This window comes from Giraffa tippelskirchi, chromosome 4 (genome assembly GCF_054371585.1).
Source record: "Giraffa tippelskirchi isolate mGirTip1 chromosome 4, T2T-mGirTip1v1.2.pri, whole genome shotgun sequence".
Lineage (NCBI taxonomy): Eukaryota > Metazoa > Chordata > Mammalia > Artiodactyla > Giraffidae > Giraffa > Giraffa tippelskirchi.
In genome coordinates, this window is record NC_137278.1 from 770,113 (window position 1) to 784,758 (window position 14,646).

The window sequence follows — 14,646 nt, forward strand, 5'->3', positions numbered from 1 at the left end:
CCACCTCAGAGGGCCCCGGGGAGGGTGGGCGCAGGCCCACCCCGTTCATTCCCAAAACACTCCCTTCCTGTCTCTTGGGCGCTGATCCCTAAGGACTGGGACTCTGACCCCAGGTTGCTTTTAGACAATCATCTTATCAAGTTAACGTTCAGAAAATAAAACATTACCCTGGGCATTTATCCAGTAAAGGTGAAAACTCTACTTCAAAAAGGTACATGCTCCCAGTGTTCACAGCAGCACTATTGTCAGCAACAGCCGAGACACGGAGGCAGCCTCAGTGCTCACGGATAGAAGGATGGTTAGAGAAGACCCAACACACACGCGCGCGCGCGCGCGCACGTGCCCACGCACGCACACGCAGAAACACTGGAACACTACTCAGCCCCAACTGCCAAGTCACTTCAGTCGTGTCCGACTCTGTGCGACCCAATAGACGGCAGCCCACCAGGCTCCGCCGTCCCTGGGATTCTCCAGGCAAGAATACTGGAGTGGGTTGCCATTTCCTTCTCCAGTGCATGAAAGGGAAAAGTGCAAGTGAAGACGCGCAATCGTGTCCGACTCGTAGCGACCCCATGGACTGTAGCCTACCAGGCTCCTCCGTCCATGGGATTTTCCAGGCAAGAGTACTGGAGTGGGGTGCCATTGCCTTCTCCACTCAGCCCCAAAGAAGGAGGAAATAGTGCTGTTTGCAGCAATGTGGATGGACCTAGAGATTATCATGTTGTCAGACAGAGAGAGACAAATATCATACGATATCACTTGCACGTGGAATCTGAAATATGACACAACCGAACTCATTGACAAAACAGAAATAGACTCAGTTCAGTCACTCAGTCATGTCCGACTCTTTGCAACCCCAGGGACTGCAGCACGCCAGGCTTCCCCATACATCACCAATTCCAGGAGCTTGCTCAAACTCATGTCCATTGAGTCGGTGATGCCATCCAACCATCTCATCCTCTGTCACCCCCTTCTCCTCCTGCCTTCAGTCTTTCCCATCTTCAGGGTCTTTTCCAATGAGTCAGTTCTTCGCATTAGGTGGCCAAAGTATTGGAGCTTCAGCATCAGTCCTTCCAATGAATAGTCGGGACTGATTTCCTTTAGGATAGACTGGTCGATTTCCTTGCTGTCCAAGGGACTCTGAAGAGTCTTCTCCAACACCACAGTTCAAAAGCATCAGTTCTTCAGTGCTCATCTTTCTTTGTGGTCCACCTTTCACGTCCATACATGACTACTGGAAAAACCATAGCTTTGACTAGACTGACTTTTGTCGGCCAAGTAATGGCTCTGCTTTTTAATACGCTGGCAAGGTTTGTCATAGCTTTTCTTCCAAGAAGCAAGTGTCTTAATTTCATGGCTGCAGTCACCATGTGCAGTGATTGGAGCCAAAATACAGTCTCTCACTGTTTTGTCTCCCCATCTACTTGCCATGAGTGATGGGATTGGATATGATGGTCTTAGTCTTTTGAAGGTTGAGTTTTAAGCCCACTTCTTCACTCTCCTCTTTCACTTTCATCAACAGGTTCCTCAGTTCCTCGTTGCTTTCTGCCATAAGGGTAGTGTCATCTGCATATCTCAGGTTATTGATATTTCTACTGGCAATCTTGATTCCAGCTTGTGATTCATCCAGCCCAGCATTTCTCATGATGTACTCTGCATATAAGTTAAATATGCAGGGTGACAATATACAACTTTGACGTACTCCTTTCCCGATTTGGAACCAGTCCATTGTTCCATGTCCAGTTCTAACTGTTTCTTCGTGACCTGCATACAGATTTCTCAAGAGGCACATAAGGTGGTCTGGTATTTCCATCTCTTTCAGAATTGTCCACAGTTTGTTGTGATCCACATAGTCAAAGGCTTTAGCATAATCAATGAAGCAGAAGTAGGTGTTTTTCTGGAGCTCTCTTGCTTTTTTGATGATCCAACAGATGTTGGTATTTTGATCTCTGGTTCCTCTGCCTTTTCTAAATCCAGCTTGAATATCTGGAAGTTCTTGGTTCACGTAATGTTGAAGCAAGGCTTGGAGAATTTTGAGCATGACTTTGCTAGTGTGTGAGATGAGTGCAATTCTGCGGTAGTTTGATCATTCTTTGGCATTGCCCTTTGGGACTGACTTTCCCAGTCCTGTGGCCACTGCTGACTTTTCCAAGTTTGCAGGCATATTGAGTGCAGCACTTTCACAACATCATCGTTTAGGACTTGAAATAGCTCAGCTTGAATTTCATCCCCTCCACTAGCTTTGTTTGCAGTGATGCTTCCTAAGGGCCACTTGACTTCACATTCCAGGATGTCTGGCTCTAGGTGAGTGATCACACCATCATGGTTATCTGAGTCATTAAGATCTTTTTTTGTATGGTTCCTCTATGAGACTCACAGACATAGAAAATGAACTTAGGACTTCCCTTGTGGTCCAATGGCTAAGAGTCTGGCTCCCAATTCCAGAGGATGCGGTTCGATCCCTGAGTCAGGGAAGTAAATCTCACGTGCCACAAATAAAAGTTGCCATGCAGCAACTAAGATCTGACACAGCCAAATAAATCATTACTAAATTTAAAAAAGCAGAAGATGATCAACTATACTTCAATAAAAAATAATTATTTTTTAAACAAGACAAACCCCTACAAACTACTATGCATAAATTGGATAACCAATAAGAACCTGCTATATACAACAGGGAATTCTACTCAATACTCTGTAATGGCCTATTTGGGAAAAGCATCTTAAAAAAAAAACACAGTGGCTATTGATACATGTGTAACTGATTCACCTTGCCATATACCTGAAACTAACACAACATTGTAAATCAACTATACTCCAATAAAAATTTTTTAATAAAACTAAATAAAAAAAGACAACCCCCCAATTTTTCAAAAGGGTAACCCTGAGACAGACACTTCACACCCACGCACATGTGCTCAGTTGTGTCCGGCTCTTTGCGACCCCGTGGACTGTAGCCCGCCAGGCTCCTCTGTACATGGGATTCTGTAGGCAAGGATCCTGGAGTGGGTGGCCATGCTCTCCTCCAGGGGATCTTCCCGACCCAGGGATGGAACCTGCGGCTCCTGCATTGCAGGCGGATTCTTTACCATTGAGCCTCCTGGGAAGCCCTCATAAACATATGCAAACATCAATGTTCAACAAGCATGTGAAAAAGCGCTCAGCATGATCAGTCAGCAGGGTGACATGTATCGAGACAGCAGCCCAGCACCGCCTGAGACTAGACTGACTGAGACAGAAAGGCCCAAGAACACTGCGCGGCTGAGGGCAGAGGCCACGGGATGCCACACCCACTGCAGGAGGGTGTGTCCAACAGAGTACTCACCGGGAAATCCATCTGGCAGTTCTCACAGAGGCAAGTATTAACCTACCCTTTGACCCCAAAGAAATAAAACGCAAGAACACAAAATACATTCAAGAATCTTCGCAGAAGCTATATTCCTTAGTACCCCAAACATCTGTCAAATTGTCGTTTTAAAAATTGTGAGACATTCCTATAAAGGAACATGGCTTAGCAGTGGGAAGCTGGACATCGATGATGACTTCATATAAGTCCATTTCTACCAAGTTCTAGACGTTTTATAACAGACAAAACCACCCTCTGGTGGAAAGTAGCTTCCCTGGTGTGGGGCGGGTGATGAAGGCTCAGGATCCTTCCAAGGTGACGAGAATGTTCTCTATTATGAGTGATGTGGGTCCCAGATACGTGAATTTGTCACAGGTGTGTGCACACTGGCATCTCACTGTCTGTTGATTACCCCTCAATTTAAATAAACACACCAGAATGTGGTGAACCCAAATAATAGAGTGCTGTTACTCTCAGTTCAGTTCAGTCGCTCAATCGTGTCCGACTCTTTGGGACCCCCATGGACTGCTGCACGCCAGGCTTCCCTGTCCATCACCAACTCCTGGAGTTTACTCAAACATACATTCATCAAGTCGGTGATGCCATCCAACCATCTCATCGTCTGTTGTCCCCTTCTCCTCCTGCCCTCAATCCTTCCCAGCATCAGGGTCTTTTCCAATGAGTCAGTTCTTCGCATCTGGTGGCCAAAGTATTGGAGCTTCAGCTTCAGCATCAGTCCTTCCAATGAATATTCGGGACTGATCTCCTTTAGGATGGACTGGTTGGATCTCCTTGCATCCAAGGGACTCTCAAGAGTCTTCTCCAACACCACACTTCAAAAGCATCAATTCTTGAGCGCTCAGCTTTCTTTATAGTCCAACTCTCACATCCATATATGACTACTGGAAAAACTATAGCTTTGACTAGACGGACCTTTGTCAGCAAAATAATGTCTCTGCTTTTTAAGATGCGGTCTAGGTTGGTCATAGCTTTTCTTTTAAGGAGCAAGCATCTTTTAATTTCACGGCTGCAGTCACCATCTGCAGTGATTTTGGAGCCCAAAAATTAAAGTCTGTCACTGTTTCCATTGCTTCCCTATCTATTTTCTGTGAAGTGATGAGACCGCATGCCATGATCTTAGTTTTTTGAATGTTGAGTTTTAAGCCAACTTTTTCACTCTCCTCTTTCACTTTCATCAAGAGGCTCTTCAGTTTTTCTTCACTTTCTGCCATAAGGGTGGTGTCATCTGCATATCTCAGGTTATTGATATTTCTACTGGCAATCTTGATTCCAGCTTGTGCTTCCTCCAGCCCAGCATTTCTCATGATGTACTCTGCATATAAGTTAAATAAGCAGGGGAACAATACACAGCCTTGATGTACTCCTTTCCCAATTTGGAACCAGTCTGTTGTTCCATGTCCAGTTCTGTTGCTTCTTGACCTACATACAGATTTCTCAGGAGGCACATAAGGTGGTCTGGTACTCCCATCTTTTTAAGAATTGTCCACAGTTTGTTGTGATCCACACAGTCAAGGGCCTTGGTGTAGTCAATAAAGCAGAAGTAGATGATTTTCTGGAACTCTCTTGCTTTTTCGATGATCCAGTGGATGTTGGCAATTTGATCTCTGGTTCCTCTGCCTTTTCTAAAACCAGCTTGAACATCTGGAAGTTCACAGTTCATGTATTGCTGAAGCCTGGCTTGGAGAATTTTGAGCATTACTTTACTAGTGTGTGAGATGAGTGCAATCGTGTGGTAGTTTGAGCATTCTTTGGCATTGCCTTTCTTTGGTATTGGAATGAAAACTGACCTTTTCCGGTCCTGTGGCCACTGCTGAGTTTTCCAAGTTTGCTGGCATATTGAGTGCAGCACTTTCATAGCATCATCTTTTAGGATTTGAAATAGCTCAGCTAGAATTCCATCACCTCCACTAGCTTTGTTCATAGTGATGCTTCCTAAGGCCCATTTGACTGCATTCCAGGTTGTGTGGCTCTAGGTGAGTGATCACACCATCGTGGTTATGTGGGCCATTAAGATCTTTTTTGTACAGTTCTTCTCTGTATTCTTGCCACCTCTTCTTAATATCTTCTGCTTCTGTTAGATCTATATGGCTTCTGTCCTTTATTATGCCCATCTTTGCATGAAATATTCCCTTGGTATCTCTAATTTTCTTGAAGAGATCTCTAGTCTTTCCCATTCTATTGTTTTACTCTATTTCTTTGCATTGATCACTGAGAAAGGCTTTCTTATCTCCTTGCTATTCTTTGGAACCCTGCATTCAAATGGGTGTATGTTTCTTTTTCTCCTTTGCCTTTAGCTTCTCTTCTTTTCTCAGCTATTTGTAAGGTCTCCTTAGACAACCATTTTGCCTCTTTGCATTTCTTTTTCGTGAGGATGGTCTTGATCACCGTCTCCTGTACAATGTCATGAACCTCTGTCCATAGTTCTTCAGGCACTCTGTCTATAAGATCTAGTCCCTTAAATCTATTTCTCACTTCCACTGTATAATCATAAGGGACTTGATTTAGGTCATACCTGAATGGTCTAGTGGTTTTCCCTACTTTTTCAATTTAAGTCTGAATTTGACAATAAGGAGTTCATGATCTGAGCCACAGTCAGCTCCCAGTCTTGTTTGGTTTTTTTTTAATTAATTTATTTTCTAATTGAAGGATAATTGCTTTACAGAATTTTGTTGCTTTCTGTCAAACCTCAACATGAATCAGCCATAGGTGTACATCTCTCCCCTCCCTTTTGAACCTCCCTCCCATCTCCCTCCCATCCCACCCCTCTAGGTTGATACAGAGCCCCTCTGAGTTTCCTGAGCCAGACAGCAAATTCCCGTTGGCTCTGTACTTTTCACATGGTAACGTAAGATCCCCTGTTACTCTCTCCATACATCTCACCCTCCCCTCCCCTCTCCCCACGACCAAAAGTCTATTCTCTATGTCTGTTTCTCCATTGCTGCCCTGCAAATAAATTCTTCAGAACCATTGTTCTAGATTCCATATATGTGATAGTATACGATATTTATCTTTCTCTTCCTGACTCACTTCACTCTGTATAATAGGCTCTAGGGTCATCCACCTCATTAGAACTGTCTCAAATGTGTTCCTTTTTATGGCTGAGTAATATTCCATTGTGTATATGTACCACAACTTCTTTATTCATTCATCTGTCAATTGATACCTAGGTTGCTTCCATGTTCTAGCTATTGTAAATAGTACTGCAATGAACAACGGGATACACGTGTCTTTTTCAATTTTGGTTTCCTCAGGGTATATGCCTAGGAGTGGGACTGCTGGGTCATATGGTGGTTTTATTCCTAGTTTTTTAAGGACTCTCCATACAGTCTTCCATAGTGGCTGCATCAGTTTACATTCCTAAGAACAGTACAAGAAGGTTCCCTTTTCTCCACACCCTCTCTAGCATTTATTGTTTGTAGACTTTTTGATGAGGGCCATTCTGACCAGTGTGAGGTGATATCTCATTGTAGTTTTGATTTGCATTTCTCTAATAATGAGCGACGTTGAGCATCTTTTCATGTGTTCATTAGCCATCTCTGTGTCTTCTTTGGAGAAATCTCTGTTTAGGTCTTTTTCCCACTTTTTACTGGGTTGTTTGTTTTTCTGGTGTTGAGTTGTGTGAGCTGCTTGTATATTTTGGAAATTAATCCTTTGTCAGTTGTTTCATTTGCTATTATTTTCTCCCATTCTGAGGGTTGTCTTTTCACCTTGTTTATAGTTTCCTTTGCTGTGCAAAAGCTCTTAAGTTTAATTAGGTCCCACTTGTTTATTTTTTATTTTATTTTCATTACTCTAGGAGGTGGGTCATAGAAGATATTGTTTTATGTCATCAAGTGTTCTGCCTATGTTTTCCTCTAAGAGTTTTATAGTTTCTGGTCTTACGTTTAGGTCTTTAATCCATTTTGAGTTTATCATTGTGTATGGTGTTAGGAAGTGTTCTAATTTCATTCTTTTACATGTAGCTGTCCAGTTTCCCCAGCACCATTTACTGAAGAGGCTGTCTTTGCCCCATTGTATATTCTTGCCTCCTTTGTCAAAAATAAGGTATCCATAGGTGCACGGGTTTATTTCTGGGCTTCCCATCATGTTCCATTGGTCTATATCTCTGTTTTGGTGCCAGTGCCATACTGTCTTGATGACTGTAGCTTTGTAGTATAATCTGAAGTCAGGAAGGTTGATTCCTCCAGCTCCATTCTTCTTTCTCAAGATTGCTTTGGCTATTTGGGGTCTTTTGTGTTTCCATATGAATTGTGAAATTTTATGTTCTAGTTCTGTGAAAAATGCCATTGGTAATTTGGTAGGGATCACGTTGAATCTGTAGACTGCATTTGGTAGTATAGTCATTTTCCCAGGAACATGGACTATCTCTCCATCTGTTTATGTCATCTTGGATTTCTTTCATGAGTGTCTGATAATTTTCTGTGTACAGTTTTTTTGTCTCCTTAGGTAAGTTTATTCCTAGATATTTTATTCTTTTTGTTGCAATGGTGAATAGGATTGATTTCTTAATTTCTCTTTCTGATTTTTCATTGTGAGTATATAGAAATGCAAGTGATTTATGTGTATTGATTTTTTATCCTGTGACTTTGCTAAATTCACTGATTAGCTCTAGTAATTTTCTGTTAGTATCTTTAGGGTTTTCTGTGTACAGTATCATGTCATCTGCAAGCAGTGATAGCTTTACTTCTTCTTTTCCAATATGGATTCCTTTAATTTCTTTTTCTCTGATTGCTGTAGCTAGGACTTCCAAAACTATATTGAATAATAGTGGTGAAGGTGGACACCCTGTCTTGTTCCTGATCTTAGAGGGAATGCTTTCAGTTTTTCACCATTGAGAATAATGTTTGCTGTACGCTTATCATATATGGCCCTTACTGTGTTGAGGTAGGTTCCTTCTATGCTCGTTTTTTAAAGAGTTTTAATCATAAATGGGTGCTGAATTTTGTCAAAGGCTTTTCTGCATCTATTGAGATTATCATATGGTTTTTACCTTTCAATTTGTTAATATGGTGTATCACATTGATTGATTTGCATATATTGAAGAATCCTTGCATCCCTGGAATAAACCTAACTTGATCATGGTTTATGGGCTTTTTAATGTGTTGTTGAATTCTGTTTTCTAAAATTTTGTTACAGATTTTTGCATCTATGTTCATCAGTGATATTGGCCTGTAGTTTTCTTTTTTGTGTTGTCTTCACCTGGTTTTGGTATCAGGGTGATGGTGGCCTTGCAGAATGAGTTTGGAAGTGTTCCTTCCTCTGCAATTTTTGGAAAGAGTTTTAGAGGGATAGGCATTAGCTCTTCTCTGACTGTTTGATAGAATTCTCCTGTGAAGCCATCTGGTCCTGGGCTTTTGTTTTTGGGAAGATTTTTTTTATCACAGCTTCAGTTTCAGTGCTTATAATTGGGTTGTTCATAATCTCTATTTCTTCCTGGTTCATTCTTGAAAGATTGAACTTTTCTAAGAATCTGTCCATTTCTTCCAGGTTATCCATTTTATTGCCATATAGTTGTTCATAATAGTCTCTTATAATCCTTGGTATTTCTGCATTGTCTGTTGTAACATCTCCTTTTTCATTTCTAATTTTGTTGATTTGATTCTTCCCCTTTTTTCTTGATAAGTCTGGCTAAAGGTTTGTCAATTTTAGTTATCCTCTCAAAGAACCCACTTTTAGTTTTATTAATCTTTGCTATTATTTCTTTCATTTCTTTTTTCATTTGTTTCTGCTGTTTTTTATGATTTCCTTCCTTCTGCTGTTTTTGGGGGGTGTTTTGTTCTTCTTTTTCCAGTTGTTTTAGGTGTAAGTTAGGTTGTTTATTCGATGTTTTTCTTGTTTCTTGAGATAGGATTGTATTGCTATCAACTTCCCTCTTAGAACTGCTTTTACTGCATCCCATAAGTTTTTAGTTGTCATGTTTTCATTATCTTTTCTAGAAATTTATTTCCCTTTTGATTTCTTCAGTAACCTGTTGTTTATTTAGAAATGTATTGTTTAATCTTCAAGTGTTTGTGTTTTTACAGTTTTTTTTTTCTTGTAATTGATATCCAGTCTCATAGCATTGTGGTTGGAAAAGATGCGTGATACGATTTCAATTTTCTTAAATTTACTGAGGCTTGATTTGTGACCCATGATGTGGTCTATCCTGGGGCATCTTCCATGTGCACTTGAGAAGAAGGTGTATTCTTCTGCATTTGGATGGAATGTCCTGAAGATATCAATGAGATCCATCTCATCTAATGTATCATTTAAGACTAGTTTCCTTATTAGTTTTCTGTTTTGATGATCTGTCCGTTGGTGTGAATGGGGTGTTAAAGTCTCCTACTATTATTGTGTTACTGTCAATTTCTCCTTTTATGTCTGTTATGTTTGTCTTATGTACTGAGGTGCACCTATGTTGGGTGCATAGATATTTACAATTGCTATGTCTTTCTCTTGGATTGATCCCTTGATCATTGCACAGTGTCCTTCCTTATTTCTTGTAATATTCTTTATTTTAATGTCTATTTTGTCTGATACGAGGATTGCTACTCCAGCTTTCTTTTGCTTTCCATTTGCATGGAAGATCGTTTTCCATCCTCTTTCAGTTTATATGTGTCTTTAGGCCTGAAGTGGGTTTCTGGTAGTCAGCATATATATGGGTCTTGTTTTTGTATCCATTCAACCAGTCTGTGTCTTTTGGTTGGAGCGTTTAATCCATTTACATTTCAAGTTATTATTGATATATATGTTCCTATTACCATTTTCTTAATTGTTTGGGGTTTGATTTTGTAGCTCTTTTACGTCTCTTGTATTTCTTGACTATAGAAGTCCCTTTAACGCTTGTTGTAAAGCTGGTTTGGTGGTAGTGAATTCTCTTAACTTTTGCTTGTCTGAAAAGCTTTTGATTTCTCCATCAATTTTGAATGAGATCCTTGCCAGGTAGAGTAATCATGGTTGTAGAATTTTCCCTTTCAGTACTTTAAATATATCCTTCCATTCCCTCCTGGCCTGTGGAGTTTCTGCTGAAAGATCAGCTGTTAAACATATGGGGTTTCCCTTGTATATTACTTGTTGCTTTTCCCTTTCTGATTTTAATATTCTTTCTTTGTGTTTAATCTTTGTTAGTTTGATTAGTATGTGTCTTGGCGTGTTTCTTCTTGGATTTATCCTGTGTGGGACTCTGCACCTCTTGGACTTGATTGACTATTTCCTTTTCCATTTTGGGGAAATTTTCAACTATAATCTCTTCAAATATTTTCTCATACCATTTCATTTTCTCTTCTTATTCTGGGACCCCTATAATACAAATGTTGGTGTGTTTGATATTTTCCCAGAGGTCTCTGAGGCTGTTCTCAGTTCTTTTCATTCTTTTTACTTTATTCTGATCTGCAGAAATTATTTCCGCCATTTTATCTTCCAGCTCACTGATTCATTCTTCTGCTTCAGATATTCTCCTATTTATTCCTTCTAGAGTATTTTTAATTTCAGTGATTGTGTTGTTTGTCTCTGTATGTTTATTCTTTAGTTCTTCTAGGTCTTTGTTAATTGATTCTTGCATGTTATCCATTCTGTTTTGAAGAGTTTTGATCATCTTTACTATCATTATTCTGAATTCTTTTTCAAATAGTTTGCCTACTTCCTCTTCATTTATTTGGACTTCTGTGTTTCTAGTTTGTTACTTCATTGTGCAGCATTTCTCTGCCTTTTCATTACTTTTTTTAACTTATTGTGTTTGAGGTCTGCTTTTCCCAGGCTTCAGGGTTGAGTTCTTTCTTCCTTTTGGAAGAAAGGTTGGTGCAGTGGTTTGTGTGAGCTTCTTATAGGGTGAGATTTGTGCTGAGCTTTTGTTTGTTTGTTTGTTTTCCTATGATGGGCAGGGCTGAGTGAGGTAGCAATCCTGTCTGATGATGATGGGTTTGTATTTTTGCTTTGTTTGTTGTTTAGGTGAGGCGTCCTGCACAGGGTGCTACTGGTGGTTGGGTGATGCTGGGTCTTGTGTTCAAGTGGTTTCCTTGGTGTGAGTTCTCACTATTTCACACTCCCTAGGGTTAGTTCTCTGGTAGTCTAGGGTCTTAGAGTCGGTGTTCCTGCTCCAAAGGCTCAGGGCTTGATCTCTGGTCAGGAACAAAGATTCCACAAGTGGTTTGTTATGGCTTTAAGTGAGATTAAAACAAATACCCAAAACCAAGAAACCAAAGATAAATCCCAGACAAGTGGCAGTTACAAAATCAGGCAAATAATAATTAAAATAACAGAACATACACATATACATATACACGCATAGGCAAAATCAAAAGAGTCCAACAAAAATAAAGTACAATAGATTGACCTGGCACACAAAAGAAACCAAAAATTATATCTACCAGTTAAGAACAAAACTAACTAAAGCACAAACTGGAAAATAAAACTACAGCAAGGTGCCAAGTGGGGAATAAAGCAATGAAAACAGAAACTAACAAATATGTTGAGAGGAAAGGAAAGAAAGAAAGAATAGATATGCAAAGTTAAATAGAGGTAGATAAGATTTATATACCTTAAAGATTAGCTGCAAGGGGAAAAGAACAGTAGGAAAAGCAAACAAGGGAATAAATGTAGAAAAAATAATAATAGGTTTGAAAATTTTTTTAAAAAGAGGAAGAGAAGAGAAGAAAAAAAAAAAGAGGAAAACTCCACAGAGCTGCAAAAGCCTAACATAGAGGCAGAGATTTATAACGACAATAAAAAGTATGATTGAAAAGAAAAAAAGAAACTCTAAAGCTTAATTAGATTTCATAGTGCCAATAAAATCAACAACTACAAGGCGGCGGGGGGGGAGAAAAAAGGAAATCCAAAAGAAACTACAGAACAAGTCAAAACATAAGAATAATAAATGTTTTCCTTGAGTCGCTGCTCTCAGAGCCCTTTCCTGCGCTGGGGGTTCCAGTCCATCTCACCTCCCTAGTCTCCCCTCCAACACTGTGCTGGTCTCTGGACCTGCTGTGCGGCCTCTCTGATTCTAATCTGGCCCACTCCTGTGTGTTCTTGCCTCCAAAGTCCACAGCTATCAGAACTAATGCATTTTCTTTTGTGGGAGCTCTCAATGTTCTTTCATATATTCCGTAGACAGAGTCTGCCTAGTTGATCGTGTGGATTTAATATGCAGCTTGTACAGCTGGTGGGAAGGTTTTGGGTCTTCTTCCTTAGCCACACTGCCCCTGGGTTTCAATTGTGGTTTTATTTCCACCTCTACATGTGAGTCGTCCACTGCGGTTTGCTCCTGAGGCTGCCCTGGAGGACTTGGGTTTGCCCAGTGAGGGCCAGGTGTGGAGGTGGTGCAGCTGCTTGGGTCGCAGGGGCCTGGCAGCACCAGGGACTCATGCGGGTTGGCAGCTAGGGCAGCAGGAAATATAGTGCTCTAGGAGGATATGGCAACCAGTATCGGCCAATAAGCTCCAGTATTCCTGCCTGGAGAACTCCCCTGACAGAGAAGCCTGGCATGTCACAGTCTACAGGGTCGCAAAGAGTTGGACACAACTGAAGCGACCCCATGTGAATACATGCAAGACGTTTTTTGCCTGTGGCAGCTCTGCCCCAGTGAGGATTGAGCGTGAAGGTGGCGCAGCTGCTTGGGTCGCAGGGGCCCTGGGGCGCCAAGTGTGCAGGGACACAGACTGCCTCTGCCACAGGAGTTGTGGGCCCATCAGAGTCTTTTTTCGAGCCTCTTGTAGCTGGTGATCAGAAAACCTCTTTGGCCAGTCTTTCTCTGTAGCTCTGCCTGTTCAGGTACTTAGAGGGCTCCCTTGCCTGGGGTCTTTGTCTGTTGTTGGGCGCATCAGGCACATAGAATGGCCCCCCTGGGTGGGGCCCTTCTCTGTAGAGGGGTGCATCAGGCACATAGAAGGGCCCCCCTGGGTGGGGTCCTTCTCTGTAGATGGGCGCATCAGGCACTTAAAGGAGCACCCTAGGTGGGGCCCTTCTCTGTAGAGGAGCGCATCAGGCACATAGAAGGGCCCCCCTGGGTGGGGTCCTTCTCTGTAGATGGGCGCATCAGGCGCTTAAAGGGGCACCCTGGGTGGGGTCCTTCTCTGTAGTTCAGTGCGTCAGGCGTTTGATGGGCCAGCCTCTGTAGTGTCCAGCTGCAGATGCTGGCTGTGGGGAGAGAGGCTATGGTGATAGCTCCATCCCCTACCCTTGACTCAGCAGTATCGCCTTGCTTCCATGGCAGTTGGCTTTCTTCCGCAGGCCTTTCCCACCATGAGCTCCTCCCTCACATCACCTCAATTCATCTCTCCACAGTCAACAGCAGCCCTCGCCCTGGGGTTGCTCCACAATCCCTAAGCTCCAGCTGCCAGCCGCTGCACCTTCCAAGGGACCTGCAAACCTGTCTGGGGTACGTATGGCTGCGGCAAGGATTGTCTGATTCTCATTCCATTTAGGCGGCCACAGATCCGCTGTTTCACTCTCAGCCTTAAATGTTTCTCCTCTGACTCAGACAGTTGCCCCGCCGTGGGGATCGGGCCCCTGCTTCAGTCTCCCCACCCACCAAGGGCAGGTACAGCCCTAGTAACACTCCTGCTTTTCCCCCCTTCATCCTGCCAAGTTTTGCGAGGTTCTATGTATTCGTTTCTGCTGGTCAAGTACTCCTGCCCGCTCTCAGCTGGTGTCCCACATGCACTTCTGTGTCTGAAGGTGTATTCCTGATGTATCCGTGGAGAGAGATGTACTCCACGTCCCCCTAGTCCTCGCCATCTTGTACAGCCCGGTCTGTTTTTGCTGACTGTATAGAGCTTCTCCATCTTCGGCTGCGAAGAATATCATCAATCTGATTTCGGTGTCGGCCATCTGGTGATGTCCATGTGTAGAGTCTTCGCTTGTGTTGTTGGAAGAAGGTGTTTGCTGTGACCAGTGTGTTCCCTTGGCAGAACTCTGTTAGCCTTTGCCCTGCTTCATTCTGTACTCCAAGGCCAAACTTGCCTGTTACTCCAGGTATGTCTTGACTTCCTACTTTTGCATTCCAGTCCCCTTTGTTGGGTGTTAGTTCTAGAAGGTCTTGTAGGTCTTCATAGGACCATTCAACTTCGGCTTCTTCAGCATAACTGGTTGGAGCATAGACTTGGATTACCATGATATTGAATGGTTTGCCTTGGAAACGAACAGAGATCATTCTGTCGTTTTTGAGATTGCATCCAAGTACTGCATTTCAGATTCTGTTGTTGACTATGAGGGCTACTCCATTTCTTCTAAGGGATTCTTGCCCACAGTAGTAGATAAAATGGCCATCTGACTCCAGTCCATCTTAGGTCACTGATTCCTAAAAT

At 42.2% G+C, this 14,646-nt stretch overlaps 1 long non-coding RNA gene across 1 annotated transcript; it reads left to right on the forward strand.

Annotated features, from left to right (window-relative positions):
• Nucleotides 1–13,362: 13,362 nt before the first annotated feature.
• On the forward strand, nt 13,363–14,332 carry LOC145546443 (uncharacterized). The gene is made up of 2 exons (XR_014082951.1): nt 13,363–13,718; nt 14,114–14,332. It is a non-coding gene; the product is annotated as an uncharacterized LOC145546443 (long non-coding RNA).
• Nucleotides 14,333–14,646: the final 314 nt, after the last annotated feature.